This window comes from Pinus tabuliformis, chromosome 1_1 (assembly GCF_031772625.1).
Source record: "Pinus tabuliformis cultivar Carrire ecotype Pingquan chromosome 1_1, CPIR1, whole genome shotgun sequence".
Classification (NCBI taxonomy): Eukaryota; Viridiplantae; Streptophyta; class Pinopsida; order Pinales; family Pinaceae; genus Pinus; species Pinus tabuliformis.
In genome coordinates, this window is record NC_142297.1 from 917867634 (window position 1) to 917877099 (window position 9466).

The window sequence follows — 9466 nt, forward strand, 5'->3', positions numbered from 1 at the left end:
ACAAAAATAAATAAATGTCAGCAATATAATAATTAAAAAAAAAGTCACATCTAATCATTTAATCTTATTGAGTTTGAGATAAAAATGTTTGTAATAATGTTATCCATAAATTTTCCGCTATTTTACTCTAATTTTCTCAATTGAAGCGAGAATAATGTTGAGAATGTATGGTTGTAAGTTTGAAACATTTAAAGTAGCATTTATCATAATTAATTCAAATTTATTCTGAGATTAATTTTATTATTAATTTTCATTTATGATTATTACTAATTTAGATTTATTTAATTTCGGATTTATTATTCGCCAAAAAGTTATCAAATCTTTTTGGATATAAACATTTATGTATGATAACAAAATTTATAATAAAACTACATCAAATTAATATTTTCAAATATCACAATTTTGATGTGGAAATATACTTCAACATGGAAATATTTATGTATTTAAAGATTTTAATATATCTATAAGATATGGTTATTTCTTTAAAAAGTTTTATTTTACAAATATTTAATTAAAAAAAATATTAAAATATTTTGAAGCAAGTTTTTGGATTTTTTGTGTTGAATTGTACTCTAGTTGTTTTTTTTATCTATATGGTTATTTTCATTCTTTTGGGGTCGACGTTATTTTTATTTTTATTATTATTTTACTGGAAACTTAAAATAATTACATATCTCTCTCATAGTGTGTTGTAAAATAAACTTTTCTTTGAAATTAAAATATTATCGACATTTTAAAACATAAACAATGTTGTGTAGCAAAAGCATTAGTTAATTTTGTTTTGGTAAATTTCTTTTTATACATATTCTAATTTTTTTCCTTATATTAATATATCTATATATATATATATAATTTTTCTCATTATTAATAAAATATATGATTTATGATTTATACTAAATATTTTTAAAACAAAATCAAATATAGATTTTACTGTGGAGGTTCAAAAAATTTCTGTAATTCGTCATCAAAATATTAAAATATATTTTATGAAGTTAAAAACGAGGAAATAAAGTTGTACGCTGTTTTTATGGGAAGTTCAGCATTATATTACTTTGGAAATTTTTTTCCATATTTACACTAATAATTATATATTTAAATTTATTGATGGATAAAAGTAAACTTTTAAAATATAATTTTTGGGAAAGTTCGCACACGTCTCAGATAATTTAAATCAATATTGCACTCAATTTAACAATATGATTATCTAATGAACGTAATCTCAACCTCTAATGAACCCAATGTCAACGTCCAATTTCATAGGAACAGTAGAGCGAATATGTTTCATTTTTTTTTTTCTGCGGGGAAGCTTTCACCGCTTGAAGACTCGACAATTGACTTCTACCGCCGATATTAGCACTTGGGTTTCACGTCAAGCATCGATGAAATTTGTAGATCCCCGTGAATCTTCGATTCTGGCCTCACTATACCTCTACTCGTACAGCATTGCAATTAAATAGGCGTCATAGATTCCCTGCAACTGCCACAAGTTACGTAGGGGAAGAATTATTGGGTAAGCCCATACACAAATCAAGATTAATGTAGGGACAGGGATGCTCTTCAGCTGTAGAAGCTGCTGACTCGATCGGCGAGCGTTTCAAACCTTCGAGATGGAAGAAGTCTGCTATCTCTGCCCTTCTCCTGCTCTCGAACGCCGGAATCTAGTGCTCGGGAGCGGGTGGAGAGTTGAGGGCAGTGCTACTGTTGTGAGGCGGGCACAGGGAGCGATGGGTCTGCGGATCGAGTCCTCTACGACAATTTACTCTTGATGTGTGTATTCCAGTGGTTCTTTATCTCGTTGTCTGTCCGCCCCGGCAATCTCCCCGCAATAAGAGACCACCTGTGCAGTTTCACAGATTAATTGTTATCCATTTCGTCCATAATTGAAACTTCAAATATAACTCGTCATGAAAATTGAAAGCTCTCGGCACATGATAGATCCGTGATTTATATAAGTATCGGTCCTAAAGGAATTGATTGAAGGAATAGGGGCGATCAAATTACATATTTGTTTCCCAGGAGCGAATGGAGTCTGATGATTAGCTCATCTTCTTCTTCTGAAAAGTTACTCCGCTTCAGATCCTGACGCAGGTAGTTCATCCATCGGAACCTGCAACTCTTCCCACAGCGCAGTAGTCCTGCAGTTAAACATATGAAGCAAAGTTACATGGTAAAATCTTTCAATGCAATTTACAAAAAGCTGTTAATTCCATTGAAAAAGCAGAGGCGAGGAAACTGTTAATCCCGAAAAAGCAAGAAACCTGCTCCCTTGGGAAGGGAACGCCAGTCGCCTTCCCCGTGGGCTCGAATGTGGACGACAATGCGGGTATCAGTGATTAAATTTGAAGGGCATGTCTCAATTTTATTTAGAAAGGCACATATTTAGGTCCCCTTCTATAATGAAAACCACAAAAAAAAATGCAATTTAATTGAGAATAGTAAATTATTTTTAAATTTCTTTTTTCTACGATGAATCAATAACTGTTTGTTTGAACTAATACTGTGAGTTCCAAGACAACATACTATTGGTTGCCGATGTCTTTACAATGTTGCAAGCTGTAAGATATTCCTCAATTTATCACAAACAATAACCCCTTCCAACACAGCGGCAAGTCCAATATTTATCATACAATTCATAGGCATTGTAACTAACAAATGACAAGCCAACTGTGTTCATAACAACATTTATGTTCGCCAAATGTTATGTTTTCTGTCTTTTTCCTTTAATTACTATCATATTAAGCAAAGGTTGATGTAAGAACATCCAAAAAAATGAATTAGTTTGAGTTTACACCAATATTATGAGTTTCCACCTTGTGTTAATTAGATTCTGGGAATAATTTTGACGGGTAAACTAAGTTTCTAGGAAATTTCATTAGTTTCAAATCCGATGTTTAAGCATGTGGAAAAAAAAGCAAAGCTCTAAAAAAAATTCACTGTTTCTAAAAATTTCGCAGATTTTGAACAATGGACTATTAGTTGAACCCCGTGATCAGAAGGCCATAGCAAATGTATTGCTAGAGCTCGTAGGAAACAAAAACCCATGGAATGAATGTCGTTGTAATGGGTTGAGAAACATTCACCTTTTCTCATGGCCTGAACATTGCAGAAAATATTTGTCTCGGGTAACTGTATGCAGGATGAGGCATCCTCAGTGGCAGACTATCAATGTAATGGATACTACTATGGGGAGGAATCGATGGGTGATTCCTTGAAGGACATGTCTCTTCGGTTTTTGTCGATGGCGAGAAATATTCCGTCAATGGCTCTCTGGATAATTCTACCGAAGTTGACAAACCTCTGACACCAAAGGGCAACCCAGAACTTATTTTGGATACACTGAAAAGGGCATCGCTATCTTTTAACGTTGAAGAAACTAAACGTAAGCCAAGGCCTCCAGCGAATAACCTGACTGTCTCAAACAAGTATCATGCACTGAGAAATAAAAAGGAGCTTTTTGTTATAGGTGTGGACTGCTATGATTACAGTGGCAATGTATCTCCCCATATGTTGGAAATAATTCAGGAGATAATCAAAGTTGTGCGTTCTGATGCAACAACAAGAAGATTTTCCAGTCTTGTACTATCAACTGCATTAACAGTTGATGAAACTCTGGGGATGTTGAACTCTGGCAATATACTGCCTCATGAATTTGATGCTTTAATTTGTAGCAGTGGGAGTGAACTTTACTATTCAGCAATTCCTGCTTATCCTGATAACTTGGGAGGACTTTGAGGACTTCTTTCCTTTTATAATTTAGGTTGTTGGGACATTATGAATTATGACTTATGCTACTCATATATTTCATTAATTTTTTATTCATTGGATATTAAATAGTTGGGAATTAATGACTTAGGCCTAGTTGAAGGTGCTTTGGTTAAGATTTTGATTCGGATGGTGTTTCTAATGATGAGAGTTCAATTGAACTGTAAACTGTATTGATGAGACAATGGAATTTAATTTATTCTTATTACTATTTGATTCAACTGAACTGTAAACTGTATTGGTGAGACATTGGAATTTATTCTTTTACTATTTGATTCAATTGAACTGTACACTGTATTGGTGAGACAGTGGAATTTATTCTTATTACTATTTGATTCATTCATGCTATTAAGGCATTAAATTAAATTTTTTTTTTTATCGATAAAACTACTCTAAGAAATTATATTATTTACAAGGAGAAATTACAAACAGTGTAGCACGTTTTCAGTCCAGCTATGGCACTGAGACAATGTAGCCAACTGTGGCTTGCTTTGAGCTCTGAGTGCCAATATCCTCCTCCAGAAAAACCCGAGATTAATCAGAGACATAGCCCACGCAGGGGTTGAGATGCAAAAACAATACCCACGCTGGGGTAGAGACCCAAAACCATACCCACGCAGGGGCAGAAACTCAAAAACCACCACCCACGCAGGGGCGAAGACCCGGAAGACCTTGCCCACGCAGGGGCGACCCTGCACCTTAACAAGATTACGTAATAAACCAGAGCATGCCCGCTCGACCCAAACAAAGAGACATTGACCAAAACAAACATGAGCAACCAACCAGACAGAGACCAAGCGACAGAGACCAAGAGACCAAACAACAAAATCTGACCTGAACGGCAAGCGAGTGATGCAGTTATGCGCCTGGCCCCAGGTCGTCCAGGTCGTCCAGGTCAGCCGGGTCCATCTCCACAATTGGATACCCGAAGCCAAAGGGAAAGTCCAGGTCCTCGTCCGCTGCCGCTTTGGAGGATGACGCCTCCTGCGCCATGTTCTGGAGAGGCTCCTTGCCTTTTGTTTCTTCCCCCTGAACCTTGTTTTGGTCCCTCTGGTTCTCTGAGGGCAATTCATGCTTATCTGCCCCTTCAAGGTCCATCGTTTCATCTCTGACAAAGAGGATGGTAACGTGGGCATTGAAATTGCCCAACTTGAATACTGCAGAGCCAAATGCTGGGCTCTCAGTCTGCCTTGGCGATTTCTCATGCGGATCCTCTGTGTCCAGGAATTGAGAAACTTGCAAATGGGGAATTCCTGCCCGACGAAGACTGCAACAGCAGCAACACTGATGCTGCCTTTCTGCCATTGCTGGGGAGCGAGAAGGTGCCCCACGTCCAGGTCCCCTTCGACATGGCTGCCTCTCTCTGGTTCTCGCCATGGGAGCAGAGAAGCTGTCCACACTACAAACCCAAAACCAAATCTCCAGAAGCGTCCAAGCACAGAGAATGTTCCCACTCTTCCGCAGAACCTGAACTTGCCCAGAATGTCTCTGCCACATTCCCACTTCATTCTTAAATTCCTCCTCCTTCCCTCGGCACCAGAGCGCCATGAATGCTCTACACTCTCCCCTGCAACCAGCATTAATGGTCATTAAGACTTCTTGGGCAGAGGCTTATGTTATTTAAGCTTCCGTCCCCTCCATCACGTGGCTCCCTTCGCGCGGCAAGTGGCGTCGGCCTCCCGGCGTGTGGCTCCATGCCCTCCACCTCATCACCCGCATCCGGGGACATTAAATTTAATTTTGGTGAGACGGTGGAATTTAATTTATTCTTATTACTATTTGATTCAATTGAACTGTAAATTGTATTAGTGAGACAGTGGAATTTATTCTTATTACTATTTGATTCAATTGAACTGTAAACTGTATTGGTGAGATAGTAGAATTTATTCTTATTACTATTTGATTCATTCATGTTATTAAGGCATTAAATTTGATTTTTGTCTTGATGTTTGAATTGCATATTCTTAAACTAATGTTAAAGAGGTTACATCATAAAAAAATTGAAAAAAACATCAAAACACCTTTGACAAACACAAAGGGGAACACTGAGTTAAGCATTAAATGACCAAAATCTCCTATAGTGTGCAACAAAATTGTTCAAAATTATTGCAGAAGGCCAAACAAGAAGATAATAAAACTGTATTATACAACGTCTCCTTGCTGAGGGACATGGTGGCAAAATAGCAAATTTAAGTAAACCATATTACCAACGTTTTTTGATATCTGAAGTACCTAAATGAATGGTATATTTCAATGTGTGCAAATGCTTCCCTGAATTCCTCAAATGATAGAGTTCAGTCTTATTCATTCCCTCAGGCGTTCAGTATTTCAATTTAATTTTGTTTTGTTTTTCTTTGCTTTGCTGAACTGATTGATTGAACTTAGTAGGAGCTTTGAAATGTTGTTTGAGATTTGAATTCCAGAGAACTAAAAAGAGAAGAGAATATGCACAGGCATTGAAAATCTAGGAGGCCATGCCATTGCATCCCTCCCTCGTGAAATGCAATCTCAACATCCAAACAGACCCTGCAACCATTATGAAGGACTCAACCAATTGAAACATGGATGCCAGATTTGGTCGATAGGCTAGACGCCAAAATTCCTAACTGCACACAATTGCCTTCATTAAGGTGCTGGTCAGAATCCCTAAAACCTGAAGAGATTGTGAGAATTCCAGCCAGGAAAAGCACACAAAAACCCTAATCAAGTGGTCGAAAATGTGAACAAAACCAATGGGCTCATCACTCAGAATTCTGATAAAAGTATTTATGAATTCACAGTATTTGGTGAGATAGAAGAGATATGACCAGAAGAATAATCGCCCAGCAGAACGAGTACCTAGAGGAAAACAGAACACCCACTCTGCAGAACTCATGGATTTCCTCCATATCCACCTCATCTCCTTTATTTCCACAGCAGTTGCCACCAAGCAGCCCACAAAAATGGCGACTCGAATCACCAGAAGTGCCAAATTATAAATTGCAGGGATTGGGCCCAAGGGCAAGGACCTCAAAGAGCCAATTTGAGGAAGAAAACAGAGAAGATATATGCAGAAATAGAGGCCAGCAAGAACAACCATGATGATCCCCGAGCATTGTGATCCCATCTGAAATAGGCAATTATGGGATGCTCTGCTACCCAATATCTCGGATCCAATTTTACCAGAGGACAAGAATAAGCTTTAATTCCCATGATCTAACATTAACTTCATGCATTTTATTAGGGATTTGAATGTCCATCAATCCAGGCAAGGTTGTTATGGGATATTGAAATGGGGATCCCTAGAAAATCAAAGAGAGAAATGTGCCAACTATAATATCAAGGCAGAGCAGACATGTGTGATTCACAACTGGTCGACCTCTATTTGTATTGTCACTGATGATGTATCAAATAAAAAACTATCCCCCGATCCAGATTACGTGTCCCACATTGACCACCGTTGGGGTGGGGAAGGCTGGAGGAAAACAATGTCCATATTAACTGCCCCGGAAAGAGATGGCCAAGGAAAGCGGGAGTGTGTTATTTTTGAGGATTCAGAGCATAGGAATGCGCATTGCCTAGCATATGTTGTGAAGGATTCAACAAGGGTATAGCTAGCAGTTTTGAATACCAAGCCTCTGTGGTGTCAGCCGTGAAATTCACTGCATGTCACTCTCTAATGCATGCATATTTTGTTATGAAAATGCAGGACAACAACAGACTAGCAAGAGCCATGAAGTCTGGACAGAAAAGATTAAAAGCATACACAGAAAGGCCGAATCTTGGAATGCCCTAAAACAACCAAAAGAGTTTAGTTGGAGAAAATATTATTAACGGAAAGCAGTTAGTGTACTGTGTTTCTCTGTATAAATTTAGGTTTAAGTCAGCTAGATTATAAGACTAGAAGCTTTAGGCCTGAACCATCAAGGCAAGTATGGAAAAAGAGCCAAAAAATTCAAACCTATCAGGTGACAGGTTTCCATGGATAATCTAATTTTTTTAAATAATTTCAAAATCCATAATATGAAATTTATCATATAATTACCAAAATACGAAAAGACAAAGGTTCCCTAGGTCTTTTGTATGCTATTTTCTTCCATGGATCATAGCAAAAATAAAAATTTTAAATGTGGGTATTGAAGTAGGGAAAGGAAAATCGCGTGGAAAGAGTCCAAATGCAATTTAAATACTTCAGATCCGGAAAGAACCCCAGAAAAGAACTCTCAGCTATTAAGAAGAATCTATAAACTCGTCTGAAAAACATCAACTCTTTCTACCCGGATCATGATAAGTGAAAAATATAGATATCAAAGCAGAATGAGTAACTTACAGATCTATTTGTATTCAGTCTTGCTCCTTCACATCGCATAAACAACAGGACCCAAATGTATATATTGGAGCATAATGTGAAATTCTATGAAATCCAGTATGTTATGAACTTATGAAGTCGGTTGAATTCACTCCTCTCCAAGCATAAATCTTTCTTAAACCTTGTTTGACAAGCATCTGCTGAATGATGAATCTACGCTCCTCTCCATTCGTCGTCAAACCTTGCTTTAGGGGCAGCCTGCAGGCACAACCGCTAACTTGCATCATCTGCACCAGTTACAACTAGAAAAAGCAATTCAAAAGGAAATTGTTGTTTTTGAAATGGGAGCAACTCTGAATTTGGAAATTGTTGTTTCTGAAATGGGTTTTAACATTAGTTGAGAAAGGAAATTCACAATTTCAACCATTGTAATTTGTGATAGACTGACAGTGCACTGATAGTTTGGAAATTGGAATTCCCAAAATTTGGATTTTAGAAAAAATGAAAATTAAAAAAAAAAATTCTTAAAATTTTTTTATAATATTATTCTATTTTTTGTGTTTAAATGGAAAAATTCAAATTTTAATTTCCTTTCGAATAGTAAAATTTTCTTCCTACTTCTGTGACATGCCAGGGCCAAAGAGCTATGACGTGTTCAAATTTGATGGGACATGCCAGGGCCAAAGAGCTCTGACGTGTTCAAATTTGATCACTGGAAGGTATCTTCTTCTTGGGTCCAGGCGCCTTTGTTAGTGTTAGGCTTCTCACAGCACGGAGATCTCCCCATTTTCACAGACAGACGCACTTCTACGAAAGCGACACCAACGCTGAATGGAAGGGAATTCGAAAGAGTAATATAGTCGTCACGAAGTGGGCATCTTATTCGATTGGTTGGGGAGATGGGCCATACATATCTAATTGGGTTGGGTAGATGACGTTGTTGATATTATTTAAGTTGAGGTCTTTTCTATTGTAAATGGGGTTTTGGAATTGAAGCATGTACCTTATTTCTCGCATCCATGTTTCTGGTTTCCTATCCCTAAGATTCGGAAGGAAGAATAATCCAATCCATGTATGAAAAGTTTTGTCCAATGATTGAAAAGTTCAAAGCTATTATACCAGGCACCATTCCGAAATAAATCCACAGTTTAAAAGTGGCAACTTTTTGAATTCACATATTTTCATTTATATCGCTTTCTATTGCGAAAAAAATATTTGACAATTATTGTACTTAAGTATTAGGGGTTTACGCAAGGCATTATATTAGATATCATTTTTGGGATTCAACTGCATTAAGTCATTCAGGTATGACCATTTCCATGAGAGATAGTCATAACTGACTAATTTCTCATGATTTGTGAGGAGTTCACTTACGACTACCTCTCATGAAAATGATCATACGTGAATGACTTAAGT

General features: G+C 37.2%; 1 pseudogene; it reads right to left on the minus strand.

Moving 5' to 3' along the window:
• Positions 1-1487: 1487 nt before the first annotated feature.
• On the minus strand, positions 1488-8837 carry LOC149217393 (myb-related protein Hv1-like; annotated as a pseudogene).
• Positions 8838-9466: the final 629 nt, after the last annotated feature.